Genomic DNA, 21,835 nt, shown 5'->3' on the forward strand with positions numbered 1-21,835 from the left:
ATTTTTTTCTTCTTATTATTATTCTTTTTTTTTTTCTTCATTCTATGACTTTTTTACATTCTCTGTTTTTCTAAGGCTAGTTATTGAAACATTTGTTGGGTCAATTATGTAAGTTGTGGACACGATTATTTTTTATGAGGCTTTTGTTTAAGCAAGAAGTCCAGGTAACACAGTTACCTGGTAAGAGCTCATTGCCAGCACAAGTCAAAGTATTCCAGCTACACTAGGAAGAAACACTCCTTGTTTTGCTGCTTCGAGCTACACCTGAGCCTGAAGACACAGTTTGCTGCTTCTAGCTGCATCAGCCACCCTTTCCCAACATAGCTAAACCCTGAACATTGCCTCACACCAGCTAGTGTGGTCTGGTGGCTGTGTTCACAGGTCTGCTGAGGTAAGGAGATGTAGAGCTGAGAGTACAAATGGTTTGTGGACCTCTTACCAGGTATGGCAGCTCAAAGAGACACGAGCCCACCACTTCAGAGCAAACTCCTACAGACAAAAAAATGGGAAAGAAATGAATGCCTTGTTCTTTTAGAAAATGTCTCTCTTTGTTGGTGCTCTGCCAAGTCTTTTTGTGAGAAATGAATATGGTGAAGTAACTTTGTACAAGTTTAGGTGCAGACCAGCTACAGAGTTGACAGTGGTGTCTGCTCTCTGGCAGTGCTGGCACATACAACCTGCAATACTTCTCTGGGTCATAATCTACAAAATAAAATTGAAAAACTTTGATTCTCTCTATTTCAGTGGGTCAAGAATCTGAAAACTCTTCCAACTGAAGCTTATCAGAACTTGAACATTTTATGCTGATCACCTCATCCATAAGCTAACAAAAGGCTTATCTGTGTCTTTTCCACTGTAACTGGCAGTCCTCCGTAGGCGCATGTTCAGCATTTCAAGACTAACTTAAAGGTCAAATTTACCATATGGGCAGATTGGATGAGCTCATGGTTGAGAACAGACCATCTAAAGGTGGCTTGTCTAACATCTGTACACACACACACATTCAGAGTTCACACACATTTCTTTTTGGTCTAGCCTTGTCTCAGACATGACCCGTGTGCCAAGTATCAGGATAAAGCTGTACTAGAAATGTTAGATGTGGGTTGAATGTAAGTCTGACAAAAGAAATGTTAGAAGAAAGAGATGGAGCAGAATTACATTGTTCTGATCCCTCATACCTGAAACCTGAGTTATGACAAACTGCTGAAGTACTTTGTGTTTAAGCAGTTTTCTCCCAAATTTTTGGTAGGCCATTATGGGATGCAGACTCTCATGCTGGAAAACAATGACCAGTCCCTACATCCTGGTTCTACAAACTGTCCCTCAAACAACCTGGTCCCTGGTCGTGTCCCAAAAACTTTTGGGCCAATTGTCAGTTTTCAGCCCCTCTATCTTCCACCTGGCAGAAAAACCACAGGTGCTTCACCAGAGAGGAGGAATTTGGAGACAGCAACTGCTTTTTCACCAAGACACTTCAATAGCTATCATCTTGCTTGTGTGCATTCCTAAAAGTAGGACTTGCGTGCTATCTCCCCTCCCAGCTGTCCCTATCCTCCTTCTGTGACCCTAATCTTGTGCCACACTTGTGTCCCTGGTCCTCCTGCCACCTGCCCCACCCAGCCTTGGCTGGGTGCCCATGGCTGTGGGGCCCTGGAGACCCAAAACTTGGCAGTAGCCTTTGAGTGTTGGTTTGCCAGCCAGCCCAGCAGCTCGAGGACACGTGCCTAGCATCCAGCAAGGCCCACGTACAGAACGAGGACTGCCAGCACGTGCCAACACGAGGAACTGGGAGGGAAAATCAGCCAGGTGAGATTCAGCAGACAAAGGTGCTGTGCTGAGGAAAGAGACCAGCTGCCAGATGCCAAGTGGGGCACAAACAGCAGCCCTGGAAAAGGGGTGTTGTGGGCAGTAATGAGGTAGAAAGTGTCTGAGCTCCTGCTGTGGAGTTGTGGCACTGGGGCCGCCTCAGATGTTTATACCACCCTGAAGAGGAGCAAGGATGAACAGAGTCAGTGAGAATGGGGACTAATGGGAGAAGGATGATGTTATTTGTTAGAACAAGTTGAGAAGGGGACACAAAATACCTTTGCATTACTTAATGTAGAAAATTACTTAGAACTCCCCACCCTTTATACCCACTAAGGAGAGGACATAGCCATGTTTCATCTGCAGGAAATTTAGGTTATATTCTCTTAGCTATGAGGATAATTAGCACATTTCCTAGAGGTGTGGACTTTTCTTCATTAAGGGTGTTTTTTGGGAGCAAAACATTTGCCTGGATTTTCCATGACCCTGCCTCAGAGCAGGAGGATGATCTCCTGAGGTCACTTCTAACCTCATGCTCCTATGACTTGGCTTAAGGACTTAAATCAGCTTTAAAACAAGACCAAAAAAACCCAAAACAAACAAACAAAAAAAAGGCACTGAGGCTTCAATCCTTTCCTACCTGAGGCCCAGTCTCTATGTACAGTAGCAAACTGTTATCTTTTCTGCAGGTTTGACTGTAACAGGTATTGAGTAATGTTGTCCCACTGTGCTGACGCATGAGCCAGGGTGTGCCCCCGACCCCAGGGAGGTACTGATGTAGTTCAGTCACAGAATCACAGAATATGCTGAGTTGGAAGGGACGTCTCAGGATCATCGAGTCTGACTTCTTCTGGACCAGAAGTATAAATACAGGTGAAAATACAGACATTGCTGCAGTGGGTCAGGTTTGTTTCAGAGCTGGCCTGCTTTCCCTGCTGGAGGCACATGTTGGTCCTCCTGGCAGGGGCAACAGGCCAGACCAGGAAAAGGTGCAAGCAGCAAAGCCCCCGCTGGCTGCGAGCAGCAGGACTGGAGTGGGCAGGGACATGTCAGGGAGAGGCAGCTTTGGGTGAGCACCTGCTTATCAGAAAACCCAGGCCCTGGTGGAAGATGCAGCCTGAAGCCTTTTGGGGTGTCCTCATCATTGTTGCCAGGCCACCAAGGCAGGTGTCTGGGAAGGTGTCTTTCTGGGGCAGGAGGATCCAGACAGTCCATAATGGCAACTGTGGGCAAAGCTCTGGTGCCTGAGCAAGCAAATTATGCCAGAGGAAAGGAAGATGCTCATGGCAGCACCAGCCTCCTCTCCTGCTGGCAAACAAGAGTGATGGCTGCCTCCTTGCCCTGCAGTAGGGCCAGCAGTAACCTCACCAAACAAGGCTCCAGCATAGTCAGCCAGTAAACTGTACTGGACTTGGGCTCCCAGACAGAAAAAACAACCCCCTGCCTGTTGGATGTTTACATTAGAAGTTTATTTTACAGTTCATTTCACAATCCGTTTCTCTTCTCCCTTTGCTGTGAGGTGATTTATGGTGCTGCAGATCCTATCTGCCTGCCCTGCCCAGAGCACAGGCCTGGAGAAAAACCTGCCAGGGGTCTGTCCTTGTCCTTGTTGCTCTTTCATCTGCAATTGCCCTTACCTATGAGTAAAACTAGAACAGTTCCATCCACATAATGATAAATGAGTCTCTTGTTCCCTTGTTCTGGTGTTGGTGTTTAGAGGGGTGGGTGGCTCAGGGTGTCTGAAGAGAATGAACAAACAAATAAGGTGCCAAAGGGTACCCTGAACCTCCCTCTGGCTGACACCTCTCCTGGTCCCACTGGTGGGGTGCTGAGGACTCCTGGCATGCTGTGGGACTGCAGACCCCTGGGTGTGGAGGTGCCATTCCTGGCTGTGAAGCTGTTGGCTCCATGGCTGCAGGAGATGGCTGGTCCTTGACGTCCTGTGCCGTAAGGGACTTTCAGGGGCTGTAGGGATTAAGTGGGATTGGTTGCTCAATGGTACATTTAAATGCTGATTTTTCTGTTTCCCTGTCTTAATGACATTCAGGGAGGTGGTTTAGCTTCGCCAGTTTAATCAAGAGCTCCAGAGCTGAACATGCAAAAATGATGTGCTGCATTTTACTGAGAAAATAAGAGATCTGATCAGAAGATCTGGTGAGAAATCCCTGAGTAATACTTGACCTTCCTTGCTGTCTGTGTGCTTTGAAGGCAAAGGATTTAGTGCTTCCTTGTGCAGAGCCAGGTGTTCCTTATGAATAACTGGACCCAACCTAAAAGCAGGAGGAAGTGTGTTTAAAAAAACAGAGGTGTGGTAATGACCCTATCAAGCTTTTTGTACATTGTGTAATCCATGTGCTGCATGTGGCTCCTGAAGAGCCTGCTCCCCAGTCATGCCTAAATCATTCCATAAAAACAATAACAAAACCCTAATAAGTTGACTGGCAAGAGGGCTCTGTTCCTTTTCCCCAAGAAAATGGTGTTCACCTCACATAAATATGAAGGTTTGTGGACTGAATGCTTGTGTGACAGACACCGTGCCTTGTAAACATCGAAGCCAAAAGTTCCGAAAGAACTTTTTCTCTTGCAGTTTTCTTTATCACCACTAATTGACCCGATTATGACAATGTGTGCAGATGGTAAAAAACAGAATAGGTTCACATAGAGGGCACTGAGAACCTATGATTACCTAGATTAACAGCTAAATAAGTGTCTCTCCACAGACTTTAGCAATTTGCACCTTTTGAATTGCAGTTGTACTAAGTGGGGGGGGTTTAATGATAAGAACATTAAGAAATTATTTTCATGTTCAACCTAATGCAAACTAGAAGTCTAGGAAAACTGAAACAATTTGGAAATACATGTGTTTGGGCTCTAGGGGACTAGTCCAAATTTAGTCCATTCCTACAATGGTTAACAGTGCTTAGAGACAATATAAAAATACCTGCTTTTCGCTCCTTCCCTACAAAAAAACACATATAGTTCCATGGAACTGAGGAATGATTCTTTCTTGTGTGTAATCATTCTCCAGACGTTGTTGTTGGTGAATGATGTTGGAAATAGAGAAACAACTTTGTCAGGGAAGCACAAACTTCTCTGCTTTTGTGCACATGACTAAATACTTGAAGGGAAGATCATTCCACCATTCATTTCACCATTTTTTATGTCAATAACACCACCAAAGAATACTAAAGAATACTAAGTGCACTAAAGAATACTAAGCTAACACTGGCTATAGAAATTGACCTTAGATTAGCTAGAATTCTATCTCATAAGCCCCAGTAAAGGTTAAACCATTTGCACCAATACTGTGAAGCTGAGATAGGTGTTGGGGTTTCTTGTCCTCTAATTGAGAGTGCACATTTTAGGAAAGGTAGCAAAGCTGGCACTGCTCAGCAGCCTTGTGTGGAAACATTCTTAAAAGTTTGTAAGGAAGTCAAAGGTAGAACTGAAAAGCTGAGGGATGGCAGCAAGGGCGAGGATGATTTCTGCAGGATGATCAGGAGGTGCATTTCGTAAGAGAGAAACCTTCTCCCTGGATAGTTTTTCATAGCTAGCAACCATGCATTGCAGTTTCTGTCTTGCAACACAAGTTGTCTACAGAGATTGTGTCTCCCTACCTGACCTGCATGCCCTGAAAGAGGGGCATGAAGCCTCAGAGGAAAAACACAGCCCTGGGTGTCCTGTGGACCCCAAATAACCTCTCAAGCCTGGTATAAACTCTGCCCAAGAGGCATTGGCAGTAATCAGTCTTCCTCTTTGCAAGCCTGCCTTCACATGGAGCAGAAGTGGAGAGGTTGTTCCCTTCACCTCCTGCCAACCTCTCTGGCCAGACCAAACTCAAAACCCCAAGGGAAAAGATTCAACTGGTGTGTTGCCACATCCTTCCTCTGTTTTTGCCAATCCTGTTTCTCAGTCTGTTGGCTCAGGTCCAATATAATATCTCAAGGACACCCCAGTTCCATGGGGGGAAAAGGAGAGAGGCAAACAATTTTGAAAACACTTGTTTACATTATTTTGTAAGTTCTCAGGGATCTTAAATTAAATACAACCCATGAAATTAAAATAACCCAAGAGAAAATGCTAGTGAAGGGCTTGCCAATATATCCAATGAGGACTACAACATGGTAAACACACTGCTACTGAAAGGAACAGAGAGATAGCTGCTAAAGTCTGGGCTTGTCTGGTTTGTAATTCAAATTTAGTGCCCATTGAGGGTGTCCACTTCCCAGTTCCTGAACAGTTTGACTCCTGAACCTTTGCTTCTTGCAGTAGGCTGTGTAGATTTGGGTCTCCACAGTTCTTTTCTACAAAAATCATGGCAGTTTCTGAGGAATGGTTTTCTAGCACTTTGGTCCCTCACATCTCTCAAGAACGTAGTGTAGGATTAAGGCAAATCTATGATGTATTTTCAGAGCAGTTTGCATTTAGCAGTGCAACACATGTAAATACTTACACAGGTAAACCTTCCCCTAAAAGTATGTGCTGGACAAAGGGCATAGGCACGGGACTGTCCCCGCCTTTCCACTGGAAGGAACCCAGTGGGACAGGGACAGGGCTCCAGGAGCTGCATCCAGGGAAGGACAGCTTCATGTGAGACTGGCAGCTCAGGGGTCTGCCATGGAGCAAGCTGTGAGGGCTGTGGACCATGGGCATGCAGGCCAGGTGTAAAGGAGCAAACTGCTGGCATTAAAAGAGCTCCTGCTCTTTATTCGGCATCCAGAAACAGCCTATGATACTGGGAAGGGACGGATCAAAGATCTGTGGAGCGCTACTTTTTCATGCTGATTGAAGGGGACTGCATTAATAGGGCTGCTGAATGTTGATAAGGGCTGCTATAGTGAGAAAAGCCAACTGATATGATAAGACATGTATTTTTGTGTCATGTTTCAAGCCATTTAATAGCATTGGGTGGGGGTGGGGTAACGTGAGCAAAAGTTGGGTTAAAAGATGTCCTTTATATTAGAGAAACCTACTTGAACTTGCTTTCCTGTAGTTTAAATGAAAAACTGGGTTAAATTAGTTCTGATAAAGCACTAACTGCATGAATTATTGTTCACAGGCAGGAAAAGTGCAAATTTCTATCACAATTCTGCCCATGCATCCTTTTGGGTTCGGGGTGGGTTTTTTTATCACCTCCCACAGGACAGTACTTGAGGCCTTTCCTGAATAATACCACCAGTTGTATGAAAATGCATGTGAGGGTTCTGCATTACCACTAGCCCAGGGACAAGGATTCCAAACTTGCTTTCATTGTGGATGATTTGATTAATCTTTTATTGAGTCTGTGAAAGGCTATTGAACCGACTCGGACATGTTTTCTGTGTTTCAAAGACTCAAGGTGGTTTTTTAATCCAGCCCCTCCCCTTTCCCTCTGAGCGCAGAAAGCCTGCAATTACAGGCTGTTTTCAAGGATGGCAGCTTTTGCTGACAGCCAGGACTTGTTGGGGCACAGAGTAGAGGAGCTGGATTGCACTTGGACCAGAATGAAAGCTATTTCGTATGGTGCCACTCAACCCCCCAGGGCTGGGACCTTCCCTCATTTCTGGATGTGCAGGCTTGGAAGCCAGGATTTGGCCTTGGAGCAGGCATGTGCTGTGATTCCAGCTGCAATCAGTTGCTGCTCTGCTGGGGGGAACAGGCACCCAGTGAATCCATATGCACTTCCATGTCCTCTGCCAGCACCCCTAACTCCTCTGGTCATGCCTTCCTGTGCAAACCAGGAAAGAGTAACATTTACATGAAAACTCCCAGAAACTGGGTGATTACAGAGATCCTCAGTCCTGCCATGCTTGACCAAAAACAGGCAGTGGTTCCGAGAGCTGCTGTACAGGGAGTGTCTGACCTTGTTCTACTTGCTTGTGCAGAAAACCAAGCTTGAACAAATCTTGAGCAGACCTGAGGGTCTTTGGAGTAGATGAGATTTCTTCACTTGTCTCCTGTTGCCTGGAGCCCTTAGGAGTGGGGTCTGGGTCTTTCCAAGACCCTCTCCACTTTGTGCCCCCCTCAAATCCTTACCTGAAGCACTTGAATGTGCTGGCAGCTGGCGTTTTTCCATTTGGTGGTGTGAGCATGTGGCAACACAGGTGAGGAGCACCAAAAGGGCATTGCCAGAGGGAAAGGGAAGGGCACCATCTATGAGCTCTGGTCTTCTCAATGAGCCTCAGGTCCCTCCATTAGAGGGTGGCAACCTGCTCCTAAAACTTTGCAGTGGAGAAGCAGCTCTCTTTGTAGGACTCACCACCCTGCTCGACCTACATTCAAATCTAGGTGTCCTGGTGGGTGATCCACGGTGTCACATCTGTCTCTGGATGGGATCTGTCTCTGTCACTGCAGACAGCTCTGCCCTCTTAGCCTGCAGTTGAGATATTTACATGATTTTTACAACAGTGCAGTGTGCTTGTGGAGGCAAGGCAATTTTTCCTCCTTGCAGAGGCAGTTCTGGGTCTTTCTGGCAGCTTTCTGTCTTGGCTCACAGGGTCATTAATGCTGTTAATGGTTGTAAAATTACTGTACCAATTCCTAGTATCAGTTGACTTTGGCCTTGAGAGACAGTGCTACCCTTTACACTTTAGCATTTCACAAAGACTTTAAATGCTGGCAGAGAGCTGGGCATGAACTAATCTGGGCAGCAAGTTACAGGTTGCTTCACTTAAGCTTTTCCACGTGTTGACTTCAAGATCATAGTTACTGTATGACTCCACTGATGTAAATATGAGAGTTCATTTTTCCCCCTGCACTTGTGACTGAGCTTGAAAAATTAGTTCCTCTGAAAGCCTGTGTGTTTTAGCATTTGCTAAAGTGAACCTTTCTTTCCAGGCAAGTGGAGTACTGGGCTAAGACTGAGCTTTGTGATTCAATTCTTTCAGCCACTCCTCACCCTTGGCATGAGGTTGAGGTGACACAAGGTACAGATCATTTCCTTCAAATAAAAAGCAAAACATTCTTCTAAGTAGGCCTGAAATATCCATGACCTGAAAGCTCCTTCAGGAATATAATTTATGTTTCGGGGTGGGGGTGTCAGGTAGATGTATCGCATACATCTTTATCTGCACAGCATGCATGTTTCTTTCTATGATCCTTCACCCAGAATTGTATTTTGATGTTACAACTGAAGATGTGTATTTCATTTTCGTGGTGCCTGTAAGAAACTCCAGGCTCTTCTGAAGTCCTCTGAAGATGCAAAGTGTTTCACAATGTATGAAGAGGTAATTTGCATGGAGAAGCAATATGCTAATTATTGTGTCAACGCTTATTGTTTTGGCGTGTTTCTTGGCTCTTTGTCCCAGGGTATACAGCCACGTATGGTCCCAATTCCTCTGCGAGATGTAAGATGTGCCTTGGCTCTGCGACAGTCACAGGACTTGTTAAAAGAGATGCAAACCAAAGAAGACTGGCACAGCTTGTACTGTCTTATCCAGTCTAGCTTCATTCTGTCAGGGAACATCAATTAAATCAGATGAAGAAATTAGGGAGCTTTTGTCTAGCTGGTGAGTTAAATAAATATTGATTAAAATAAAATGATTGCTAAGCAGATGAGTCAAAGTAACCACCATACCAATTTGTATGTTTATATAAAGCCAAGTGGTGCGGGAATACAAGTGTCAAATAGAGGCCCAGAGATGTTCTCCTTCTTCGTTTTATTTATTTCAAAGATGGTTGTGCTCTGAGTCAGGGACCAGGAATAGTTGTGCCAGGCACTGCGCTGCCTCAGAACAAAAAGATGAACTTTGCCTCTTGGCTTTGTCAGCAGCCTGACGGCTCTTTGGGACACTGGGGCCACGCACACGGGAGGAGCGTGAGAAACAGACGGACAATACAGCTTTTAACATCATGGCTCCCAGCGGGAAACGGTATAAACACAGGGCACACACAACCTGTGGCTGCAGAGCTTTGGGCCACTGAGTTCCTGACAGGTAACACCGTGACGGGGCTGTCAGCCACCCAGGACAACAGCCAAAATTGTCCTGGGAGCTTGGAAAACCCACCAGAAAACACTGTGTCCCTCTGCTAGATCTCTCTGCTAGACCTGCTAGTTCCTAATTGCTCCACAGTAACTAAAGACTGAGCTACCTAGGGAAAATTACAGTGCAAACTTGGATTACACTTCCAGTCTTAAAGTGCTTGCTTTCAGGGCTGTGTATACGTGTGGGTCACGGGGGAGGCCACTGGAAAGGTTCTGCAGATTGGGATAAGCAGTCATAAGAGAAGAATGTGGCTCTTTCCTCACCCTTATTGTCCCTGAATGCAACAAAAGCCAGTGCAGGCAAAAGGGACAGGTGTGCACCTGAGAGCTCTCTGTTGTCCAGGTGTTCACAGCACAAATGAGAGTGGCTGGACTTCCTGAATTTGTCCAAATGTCCACTGCAAACTTTCTGGCAGATCACTTTGCATTTGCTATTGTTTCCCCCTCACCTGGGAAAAAGGCTGCTGGATTATTGTTTTGCCAGCCAGCTGCTAAGTTGCTGAACCAGTGGCACACAATCTAGTCTGACACCCCACTTTACCCAAGTTTGCTTACCAAACCCTGTTACTCACCTCCCAAGGAACAGAATGGCTCTTACACCCACCCTGCATATGTCTTCCCTGCGACACATGTACTTGTGAATCCCAGACTTGGGGGGCCAGGCCAGGGGCTGGTGGTGGGTGATGCTGAGTCAATCTTGCACCTTCTCCATGCTTACTCCCCACCTCCAGCATGAGGAAAATAGTTATTTACTCTCTCTCTACTGCAAAGATAAAAAGAAAGAGCAGGCAAGGGTTTGTAATATATTTATATTTACTAATAATTTTCAGGTATACTTTTTCTAAGTCTCTGTGATCAAGAGCTAGGAGAAAAATATTTGTAAATAGTGCTACTTCCCACCTCAGGCAACCATCAAAGCTTTCTTTTCACAAATAGTTCTAGTTTTACTTTATCAAGGATTTCAAGGGCTTTCTGAGCCTAACAACAGGCCTTTTAATTTGAACAAGCACATCTTCGGGTGTGTTTTCTCCCTAAAATTGAGAGATGATATATGGGCAGGGTGAAGCTAACCTGGAGATGACCTGCCCTGCTACTGGTTAACGTGTCCTTTTTTGATCTCTGATTTGCTTTGGGTTTGTTTTACTGGAAAATTTCTGGGCTACATTTGTTAGGCTCATGTTCTAACACTTCATATTTTTGCTCTACATGTCAGCTTTTAATTTTCAAATTGCCAACTACTATCAGTTAGCTGAGGTTAACAGAGGTCTCTTTCTTTAGCTGTACCTTGGAAAGCAGAGGAAGCATAGAGACTGTTGAGAAGTCCCACTTGAAATTTGGCAGGGTGCTTTTGCTCCTTTACCTGCAGTAATTAAGCTGGCTCCCCACAGCCTCTGGAAAGGAGCTCTGCCAGCGGGACACCTCCAGCAGCCGCTCTCGCAGGTGAGCACAAAGGCTCACAGAGCAGAAATGCCTTCGGGGCCCCGGCATGTCAATAGGTCTGCTCAGCTATGCCGAGTTTAGTCATGCATTTTAAGTTTCTTCCTGAACCGGGGTCTTAATTCTTGTGCCATTTTACTGGAACAAAGAGGTCAGATTATTTATAGGTCGGTCGCCTTTGTGTGCATGGAGCTAGCAATGCCTTCGGTGCTCCAATTTCTGGGACTCTTTTTCCCTCCGGCTCTTAAGTCTCAGCTATTCTGTCCTAATGCAATAACAGTAATTATCCTATCGCCGGCCACTGCAGCACCCTGCATTAGCGCCTGCCTTGCCTAGTGCACAGCGAGGCTGGCAGCCAGGTAGAACCCCTGTAATTTATAGCTCATCAGAGAAGCCAGCCAGCCCACGGTCTTCCTGTTTTGCAAAGAGACAGACTTATCACCCAGACGCTGCTGCGATGGGTGCGCTGGAAAGGCAGGAAGATAAAAGTAGTGCACATGCAAGCTCTGGCCCCATCTCTGTTTGTGTTCTCTGTTGTTTCATCCAGGCATGCAGTCAAGCAAAATCATCATGGCTCGATGCAACCAGGAGACAATATTGATGTGTTTTTGCTTCCCAGTAGACCCATGACATTTCACAATGTAATTGTTGTTTCGCATCCGGCTGCTGAGTGCGGAATGAGAGACGTGGAGCTGGCCATGCCAGGGTATCTCTGCTAAGGCTTGAATTCAGATGGGAACATCTCAGATGTTTTATGTGATGGTGTCCTATAGCACCCTACAGGGTGTGCTGTAGGATGCATGGACTGACTTCACTTCTTCAGTTCTTGTACTTGTTCAGATCTTGATGATCAGAGGACTGGAGCACCTGTCCTATGGACACAGGCTGAGAGAATTGGGGTTGTTCAGTCTGGAAAAGAGAAGACTCTGGGGAGACCTTACAGGGTATTTCAGTGCCTAAAAGGGGCTACAAGAGATCTGGAGAGGGACTTGTTCAAGGGCATGAAGTGAAAGGACAAGGGGGAATGGCTTTGAACTGGAAGAGGACGGGTTTAGATTAGATATCAAGAAGAAATTCTTCTCTATGAGAGTGGTGAGACACTGGAACAGGTTGCCCAGAGAAGCTGTGGAAACCCCATCCCAGGAAGTGTTCAAGACCAGGCTGGATGGGACTGTGGGCAGTCTGGTCTAGTGGAAAGTATCCGTGGCCATGGCAGGAGGTTGAACCAGATGATCTCTAAGGTCCCTTCCAGCCCAAACTGTTCTGTGATTCTATTCCCATTCTATTCTGTTCTTCATGACAATACTTGTGGTGTGTCTGCTCTTGTGAGGAGAAGATCTTTTCTTTAACTGCTAGGCTGACACATCCAGCAGGATTTGGAGGATAGCAGTATTTGATGAGGATAGATGAAATTAAGAGCAGATCTTGAAAGAATCACTGTTGACACTTATCCCAACCTCATGCAGGCAAGGCCAGACAGTCCTTTGTGCAGAGGGTGCAAACACACACACACATCTGCACTGGAGAGTACAGCCAAGAAAAACTTTTTCCAACACCTTTTGGACTTGGCCTGCTGCTGTTCTTCAGGTGGCAAGGGCATTTTCTGACATGCCTTAGAACACCTCAGGATGATAAGCACAAAGTTACTAGCAAAGAAGTCTCTGACAATGTTTTGCTGAGTAGCTTTTGCATTTCTGATGGTCCCATGGCCTCTGAAACTCAGCAGGAACAAAGCTGTGGGGTCAGTCAGTAGAGAAAGTACACTTTCTCTTCACTCATTTACCTGCTGTTCATGTTTTTGGCTGAGATAAAACCTCTTTTGGAAATTATTCAGATCTTCATTCAGTGCTTCGGCAATCTGAGGAGACTTCATTACTCAATGATGTTTCAAGCTAGCAATGGTAGGGCCCAGATATCCTTGATTTGACAACCAACAAACATCTTCATCAGTGAAGTCATACAAGGGAATGTTGTTTTGATGTGCAATTAAGTTACTAGAGATCTAGTCACAGAGCAGAGCTTTGAACTAAGTAACTCTCCCTGTTTGAAGCAAATGGGGAGAATAAACACAAATACGTGTGTGTCTGAGGCTCAGTTTGCCAGCGGGCAAGCTGACAAGTGGGGCAGCGTTCCTCAGCAAAGCTGACTCGAGTGGAGAAAGTGGAGGCTTCTGTGCAGGGGAGGCACAGACAGAGGTGTGGAGGTGAGGCAGCCTGCACCCTGCCTGCTCGCTCCATGTGGCTGGGATGCTCAGTTCTCTGCTTAATCCTGGAGAGCCTTGCAGAAAGAGGACTTTATCATTTAGAGGCTGAAAAACACTAGTGTAAGCATAGGAAGCAAACCTAAACTGAAATTTGCAAAGCATTCCAGAAAAAAATGGGAAAAACTTCAGTGTAAGAAAGGAAGAAAAGCAAAGTCAGGCTGCTGTGCAGTAAATGAGATTAAAGATAATTTAGGCATGGCCTGCAATCAAAGGAGTATTTTACCTCTCCTCTGGTTTAAGGAAGACAAATCCTAGGGGTAAAAGAAGGCTGGTTAATGGGAACAAGGATATGGAAATAGAATTGTTACTGTGCTCAAAGAGCAGGCGGCGTTCCTCTCGGGAAGGCAGGTCACGCCTGTCCAGGAGTTCTGGAAAGACCAGCATGAGAGATGGCACGTCTACTAGCAACTGTTTTTACACATCTGCCAAGTCAGAGAGGGACCCCGTGACTGCAGGATATCCATTACATCGTGTTCAGTTGTGCAGGGTTAAAAAATAATCCCGCCAACCATTGGCGTCCTTGTAACTCTGACCTCACTGGTATGCGGGGCTTTGGAACGTGCCTTGAAGGTTAATTAAAAATGCAAAGGCACATCAAAAATGGGATGAAATGCAACTAAAGGCACATCCTGCCAGACTAACCTGATGGTTCTCTTTGATAAAACAATTATTTTTCCAGACAGGTGATATCTGCCAGATTTCCTTTATCTAGACTACTTTAATGTACTTGCTGTGATGTCAAGTGAGAAATCACTGATGTTGCTGGAGACAAAATAGATTATTAGAGAAATTGTGTTGTTGGTAAGAGGAGGAGACAATGAATGCTGAGGCTGGAGATCTCAGGTCAGAAGTTATCTGTGAGAGTTCTTCAAGCAGGAGTTTTGGGACCAATTTTGTTCCACTGTTTGCGTTAATGGCATGCTCCTGACCCATGTGAGCACTGTGCTGATGAAATGCACTGCACAAATCCATGAGGCACTGCTGGCATGGAGGTGGTTTGCAGGCCAGGCAGGATGAGCAGGGCACCTGGAGAATGGCTGGCATAAAAGGAGGGTGACATTCAAGTAAAAGACAAAGGGTCATGCAGGTGAAAACTGATGTCAGAGGTGGCTTTTGCTATTAACAGAGAGTGAATCAGTTGGGAAAAGAACTGAGGATAAAGAAAAATCAGCGTTAGATACTCAGAGGGGAGTGGTGTGCTACCATCTTGATTCTGATGCTGCACCTATTTCCAACTAAGAAGAGGAAGTATAAGTGCCCAGATCAACCCTCCTCCCTTCCTACCCCTCTTTTTTGGGGAAAGATGTGTTAACAGCAGAGCAGCAGAGAAGACCTGCAAGGGAGACCTGGAGAATGGAGACACTCTTTCCCAGGAGGCCATGGGTAGTTACTGGAGCACACGCATGTGGTGGTGGGGATGGCATTTGATGAAACAGGCATCCTCCTGCTGTCACAAGTATCAAAATGCTACCTGCTCCAGCCTAAGGCCAGCTCTCAATTGTTGCCAGCCACTAGCACATCCACATCTATTTTCTTTGGATTAGGGTGAAAAGCAGCCCCTGGAACAAGAAGCATAAGCAGGGGTAGGGTGGGGGATGGAGAAAAGCTCAGTGGTGCCGCCCAATACTTTGGTACCAAATGAACCTGGGAGCAACATTCCACTCTCTGTCCTGGGAGCTGCCAGCTCTTCCACCCCCAGTCCCTGGCAGCTGAGCTGTAGCATCAGGGGTCCGACTCCGACAGTGGCATTCTGTGAGGAGCAGTCACAGTGGCGTGCAATTGCATTTGTTTTAATGTTTTTCCTTAAAGCTTGGAAAAGCAATGAAAAAACGAATAAAAACAACTGCCTGTCTGCATGATTCATAGCCAAAGCAACCAGCTATATCTTGCTCTGCCTAGCAATTACCAGAGTTTTCACACATGTGTTGCGGAGAAGGGAATTTGCAGGAGGGCTCCAGGTAAAGCCTAACCAAACAGGTACGAGCAGAATCTGACCCTCTGGCTATGCCTCAGGCCAGTCAGATATGGAGCAACCCGGGTCTGGAAGCGACATTGCTGCCTTTGCTGGAGATGCACTGGGAGAGGGGCTGTTGTAGTGAGCTGTCAGACATGGCCCAGCAAGTGGCCAAGAAATGGTTTCCAGCCCAGGTTTGTTGCCCAAATACTCAGGTCAGCAAGGGGAGCAGAAGTGCTCGGGGCTGCAGGGCCTTTCACAGAGGGACTGCAAGGTTACATTCCAGAATTTCTTCAGCTCCTCTAGGAGCTAATGTCTCCCATCACTACTGCCTTTCTAAAGAGAGGGGTGAGAAAGAAAGGCAAGAATGTGAGAGAGGAGTAAGTGAGCCAGAGAAAAGCTGGGTGCTCACGAAAAACTGCAAGAATTAAAAGTGGCGGCTCTCAATGCTTGTGTAAGACCCACATGGCATTTGCAGCCTTGGCAAAGCAGTCAGGCGAGCTCCAGCTCCTCTCACGAGAACAGTCGGGAGCAGAGCGGGACTCTCCCACCAGGGAGCCCTGGCAGGCTCTTGATTAACATGTTGGTGTTGAGAAGCTAAGTCAAATACAATTATTAAACTGATTATTCATATTCCATTCTGTTCACTGTGGGAAGATACTCCTTTTGGGGTTGTGTTTATGGGCCATACAGATTGTCGGAGTGAATCTAATTAGCAAGAGAAATCCAAATGGAACAATGACTGGTAATTGTTAATGATGCAAGTGTATATTATACCAGGTCAAATTAAATCCTACATTGCAAGAAGCACTGAAAGGCAAAGGAATATTTAGAGTTGTGCATAAAACACTACAAGTCCTTGCCTTGCTGCTCTCAGGTGTGGTTGAGCTGAGCTTCCACCTGTACAACAGCAGTGACTTGTGAAATGCTTCCTGGTCACCACTAAAATAAATATTCAATAAAATGAATGACCTGCAGAGCTTTGGTAGAAGAGGTGGTCTGTATCTGGGCTGAAAGCAATCCCTTGCTCTGCTTTTACCAGTGCAGACCTCAGCTGCCTACAGAGCTGGTTTAAAAAAGCAGGACCCTTTTTACTTGCACAGTCTCTGGATTGTGTCTCCAGCCCGGGGGTCGGAGCATCATGGGCCGCCAGCTGTTGGTGCTGCTCTTGGCATGTCTCTCCAGCTCCACCAAGCAAATGTGGGGAGGGCCGCCAGCCAAATATTTTGGATTCAGTTTGGATCGTGAATTATGCAATACACACAGGCACTCACACAAAACCTATTTTGTTGTTTCTGCCAAAACAGGTGGCAGAAACAACAGGAGGTGGGCACATAGACCTTTCCAACTGTACAGTGATCTGTGCATCTGAATTTATTGAAATGATCCAGTCCAAGGCCTGCATTTTGGTTAGCAGTCTCCAAACCAGAGTGTTGGTGACTGGCACTCTCACTCTGTGGAAACTGCTGTGCTTGAACAGACAGTGGAGCCGGGACAACTCGTTGCAGTTGTAGGTTTGGTCCAACACTGAGCCTCAGCTCTCACGTGAGATGGCCCTGATCCCATGCCTTGCTTGTCTCTTTCTAGCCTTGAAAATGTTTCAGATGGCTCTTCAGTTCAAGACCTACATATTCCTCTGTGCTTTCTGGGTAGGATGTGTTTGTAAGAAGTGAACTGTATAGAAATGTAGTGAAAGATGGTTTAAGGTGCAACATTTTGGTTTTCAGAAGTTAAATACAAGTTAGATGTCTTTTTGGAAAAACTGTAAATGTATATGTGATGGGAAGCCTGGACAGGTGAAACATTTTTTTACTTATTCACCCTTCCAAATGTGTGTGGGCAAGACAATACGGTACAGGAAAAACATGCAGAATCTCCCTTGCAGTATTTACTTTATATTTTCTGTGTCATGAAAGATGGGAGAAATAACAGACAAGGGTAGGAAGGAAAGTGTAAGGAATAACATGAGTTGTAAGACCAGAGCATTGGATAAGTCTTCTGTGTTCTCCACCAGAATGTGCAAGCTGGCTGATAAATATAGTTTCATTCATATGGTGTTGGAGTGTTGGAGATGAAAGAGGACATTCATCTAAAATGAAAATATTGTAGTTAAAAGAGAAAATGTTTACATTAACAATTGCAGAACTTGAATAAAAACAAACAAAAGGGCTAGAAAATCTAATTCAGATACTTTTGTTTTAAATAGCATTGAAGAGAGGTTTGACATGGTTAATGTCTTATAAAAACCCTGAAAATTTCAACAACACTTTTTTTATAATAAAAGTTTGGCAAAATTGTTAAAAACACAGAGAAAAGAAACCTTTCTTCTGTGTGGTCCTCTTCCTATGTAGATTTGAGTCATCATAATGAGCCCACTGAATGGCACTCAGTTTTGCCATGCAAACGTGAGATTGAAAATTAAAAACCTGTGAAAGTACACAGTGCATTTAATATATTTTAGGGATTTTTGTTTGAGGGTTTTTTTCCCAATGACTTTGCATAGAACTTTTTCCATGTATCTAAAGTCATACTTAGAATCGTATTTTTCACAGCTAAGAATGTCATCATCCCTTCAATTTTGTCTTAAAAATAATGATGAGATTTGACTTTTTCTATGCTTTTATTTCTTCAGGATTATAAACAGTGATTTTTTTATTTCTCTTTGCTATTGAGATGTGTCAAGGAATTTCAAAGGCAAACAAAATTTTTCCACTGAAAGCAAAATTCCTACACTGTCAGGCAACCCTTGTTTTAGACATTAAGGCTGTATTTTTGTTTTGTAAATTATTTGTGTAAGAGAAAGCTTAAGAACCCCATCTCAGTTATATTCTATCTCAGTTGAACACAGCACTGTGGAGCCTGAACTAGTGTAAGAGCTGGTCCAGTTATGAGCAGGGGGTTGTACCATAGGAGGGCTCCAGAGGTCCCTTCCAACCCAAAGTATTCTATGTTGCTAAAATAAAATATTTTCACTTCACAACTTCTGGTATATTTTTATAGACTTATGTGAATTTAGACTTCTTCCAGATTTGAATACTTTTTAAAAAAAAAATCAAAACTAGGCCCAGAGTCCATCTTTTCATTATTATCAGTTACAATAAATAAATCTGTTACCTTCCACTGGAGGGCTAGAAAATAATTAAAAATTACAATGAGACCTCTTGGTATCACTTTAAGGAGAGTGAACAAATTCTCAAGAGGAATCTTCACAAGCCATTTTTCTAGTTCACTCACTGTGCAAGAAGGCGTAACAGAACCAGCAAGACATCTCAGACCATATCATAACCAAACTTTATTCTGTAACAGCTTCAACACACTAACAAAAACCTTATGTCTTTATTGCCCAAAACCATTGCACTGTAGTTTACTGAAATTGCCTGGTGTTTTAAACGTGCTTGCATGGAGAAATCTCTGTAATGTGAGTTTCTCGCTTGATATTATCAATGGATGGAATGTTTGAGAATACAAGAGGAGAAGTGTGGCAGAGCAGGTTGAGGCAGGCTGCCCAGTACAGAGAGAATACAGGCTCTCCCTTTGGCCCACTCTGAGGGAGCACACCATTCCACGTGTACAGTCCCCAGAGGAGTCAAGAAGGATGAAAATCTTATTTATTCTAGAATCTGTGAACCTGCATAAGTGGAAATAGTTTTGTTAAGCCATAGATCAATCTTCCAAGCCTGTTTCTTTTAGCATGGCTCCTGTAGGTTTTCAGGAGCTAGAACTGTCCCACCTGTGACTGAGAGTGACCTAGAGTGACTGTTTCTGTGTCTTAGGCACAAAGAGTTGGTATCAGAAGATGAAAGGACAAAAAATGCAATAACATTTATTGATTAAATGGCCTCATCACTTTTCTTTTGAATGTACATTCAACGCTATCCCAAGATGTCATCCAGTGTCAGTGTCCACTACTCCTTTTGGTCCACATGACTTCTCTATTTATTTGCTCTCCTTTGTGTTGAGGTTTTGTCTAGTCTACAAATACAAAACCAGAGGAGGAAGCAGCAGGAGGAGCAATAAAAGCAGCTACCCAGACAGGAGAGGAGAAGTTGTGTTCCCAGACTGTGAACATGGAAACCTGAGAGAGATTTGTAACAGAGCAGGATGAGGTTTACAGGATCTAAATTCCACCTAAGTCCTAACATCTAATGTTTACTGTTGGACATTTGTTCATCTCCTGAAAAACATTGGTTAAAAAACCCCACACCAGTAAACTTCATCTCCCTAATCCCCAATTATAAAATGTGATTATCAAAGAACAAATAATTTGGCCCACTGTCTTTATGATGTACAATTTACATAGTACCCCATCCTCCCAGTAAAGGTTGATAATTTTTAAAGGGCACTAAAATATGATAATAACAAGTATTATGCTTGCTGATGTATTATGAAATGTATCCCATTAGTCACTTTGTATCTGAAAGGCAGAAAAAATTCCAACCTAGCAACAGAAAGGCTTTTAGGATTAAAAAAAATATTTGGCAGGCAGTAGGCGTGTTAAACTATGCCAGGAGAAACCCAATTGGAGGTTTCTAGAGAAAACAGGAGCATAAATAAGTTGCCATCCATGTCGCCCACCACAGAGCTGGAAGAAAATTCAAAGCATTGTAACCTGAAAGAGCAAAAGAAAAGCAAAGGACAGCCTGGTAGTAGCTGTGGCCTGGCTCTGGGATCTTTGGGAGGAACTACTGCCTTCCAAAGCCACAGAGAGAAACATGGCAGCAGATATTCCACCTCACCTGAGCCCCACTGTGCCATGCTCCTGCTCGTCATGTGGGCCACAATAAAGATACCCCACTTTCTTAGCTTAGCAGAACTGATCCACTACCAAAAATGCTCAATTAATGATGGTGCTGATGAGACAGATTGAGATTCTTGCCAGCACTTCTTTTTTCCCTCCTACATAGGAAAATAGCTAGCGCATGAGATTTCACTGGAAAGCAGAGCAAGCAGAATACTTCAATTTCGGACACAAAGCAAGCCAGGCAAAGGACAAGAATTTTTCCTGCTGTATTTTTTCCTGTTTATTTATACCAGCAACTTCTTAGAAAAGTTTGGGTTTTTTTTTTTTTGCTGTGATCTCTAACTTATTCTGGAACAAAAATATTCTTGATTGGCCAGGCAAAGGCTCTTCCCATGGGAAATGTGTTTTAATCACACTAACATTTTCATTCAATCCCTTCTGTTTGGACAAGGAGCTCTTTCAGCAGAAGAGGAGCATGCAGCCAGCAAAACTCCCTGTATAGCACAAGATTGACCTCCTAAAGAGCAATAGGCAGCAATGCTTCATTTCCCAGGTGTGTCCAAGCTCAGGACCAGGCAGTTCAGAAAGCAGATGGGGAACTTCTACAGGCTTTATAGAGGATGAGAAATATCCCCCTGCCTCAGCAGGACACATACCTCAGCCACAAAGTGCTATATTCCCTAAAGTCATCCTAAATTGAGATGGGAAAATTGCTTTTTCCACTTTTGAAGGGACACTGCTTTCATGGTTTGAACACAGCAAGTAAAATGAGCAAAATGAGTATCAACGGGAAGGATATCAATCTGTTGGAGAGTGTTCAGAGGAGGACCACCAGGATGATAAGAGGGATGGGGCCTCTCCTATAAGGAAAGGCTAGAAGAATTGGGATTTTTTTCAGCCTGGAAAAGATAAGGCTTTGGGATGACCTAATTGTAACCTTCTATCACCTAAACAGAGCCCACAGGAAAGCTGGAGAGAGACCATTTACCAGAGAATGTAGTGGCAGGATAGGGGGGATTTGCTTTTAACTGAAGATAATAAATTTAGGTTAGACCTTATGAAGAAAATCTTTATCCTGGGAGTGGTGAGACACTGGAAAAGGTTGCCCAGAGAAGCTGTGGATGCCCCATTCCTCAAAGTGTTCAATGACAGGTTGGAGGGGGCTGAGTGCAATTGGTCTAGTGGAAGGGGGGGTCGTAACTAAATGATCTCTAAGGTCCCTTCCAACCCAAACCATTCTGTGGATCTATGATTCTATTGAATAAGCATAATGAATGCATGTCACACCTCAGTCCTGGAGAGAGCTGGCCTATTCACAGGACACTCTTTCTGCTGCACACTGCAGGCCAGCAGAGGAAGGAGGCCTGAGAAAGGACAAGCTACACCTGCAGGAGTCAATGTTTCTGCTCTCAGTGGGAAAAGAAGGTGTTTGCCTTATTTCTCTGGCAGTGAGTGACAGTATTTGTGCCAAACCTTTGGGAAAGGCTCCGTGCTGCACAAGAGGGCAGCAGGTTCACTCTGAACTGAGTGTTTCACAACACTGACAAACAAAGAAACTCTGTATGTGCCCCTTGCAACCTGGCCCCCAAATGCCAAGCACAAGTGGCCTGGTGGCATCCCCATGGAGGATGCCAGTGAGCAAAACAGCGCTGGGCAGGGGAAAATGGTCTG

At 44.7% G+C, this 21,835-nt stretch overlaps 1 protein-coding gene across 7 annotated transcripts in view; it reads left to right on the forward strand.

Annotated features, from left to right (window-relative positions):
- The first annotated feature begins 1,639 nt into the window (after positions 1 to 1,639).
- Positions 1,640 to 21,835, forward strand: part of LOC131576919 (uncharacterized) — a 50,717-nt gene continuing 30,521 nt past the window's right edge. For 3 of the 7 annotated variants that reach the window (XR_009277105.1, XR_009277107.1, XM_058834053.1), the window contains exons 1-4: positions 1,653 to 1,806; positions 2,496 to 2,679; positions 3,854 to 3,960; positions 9,093 to 9,293. The gene's annotated coding sequence lies outside the window, so the exon portion shown is untranslated. Of the gene's footprint in view, positions 1,807 to 2,495; positions 2,680 to 3,853; positions 3,961 to 9,092; positions 9,294 to 21,835 lie in introns of all 7 variants that reach the window. The other 4 variants (XR_009277108.1, XR_009277106.1, XR_009277109.1 and 1 more) reach the window with 3 other exon arrangements.

The sequence above is a fragment of the Poecile atricapillus genome, chromosome 3, assembly GCF_030490865.1.
Source record: "Poecile atricapillus isolate bPoeAtr1 chromosome 3, bPoeAtr1.hap1, whole genome shotgun sequence".
NCBI classification, from domain to species: domain Eukaryota; kingdom Metazoa; phylum Chordata; class Aves; order Passeriformes; family Paridae; genus Poecile; species Poecile atricapillus.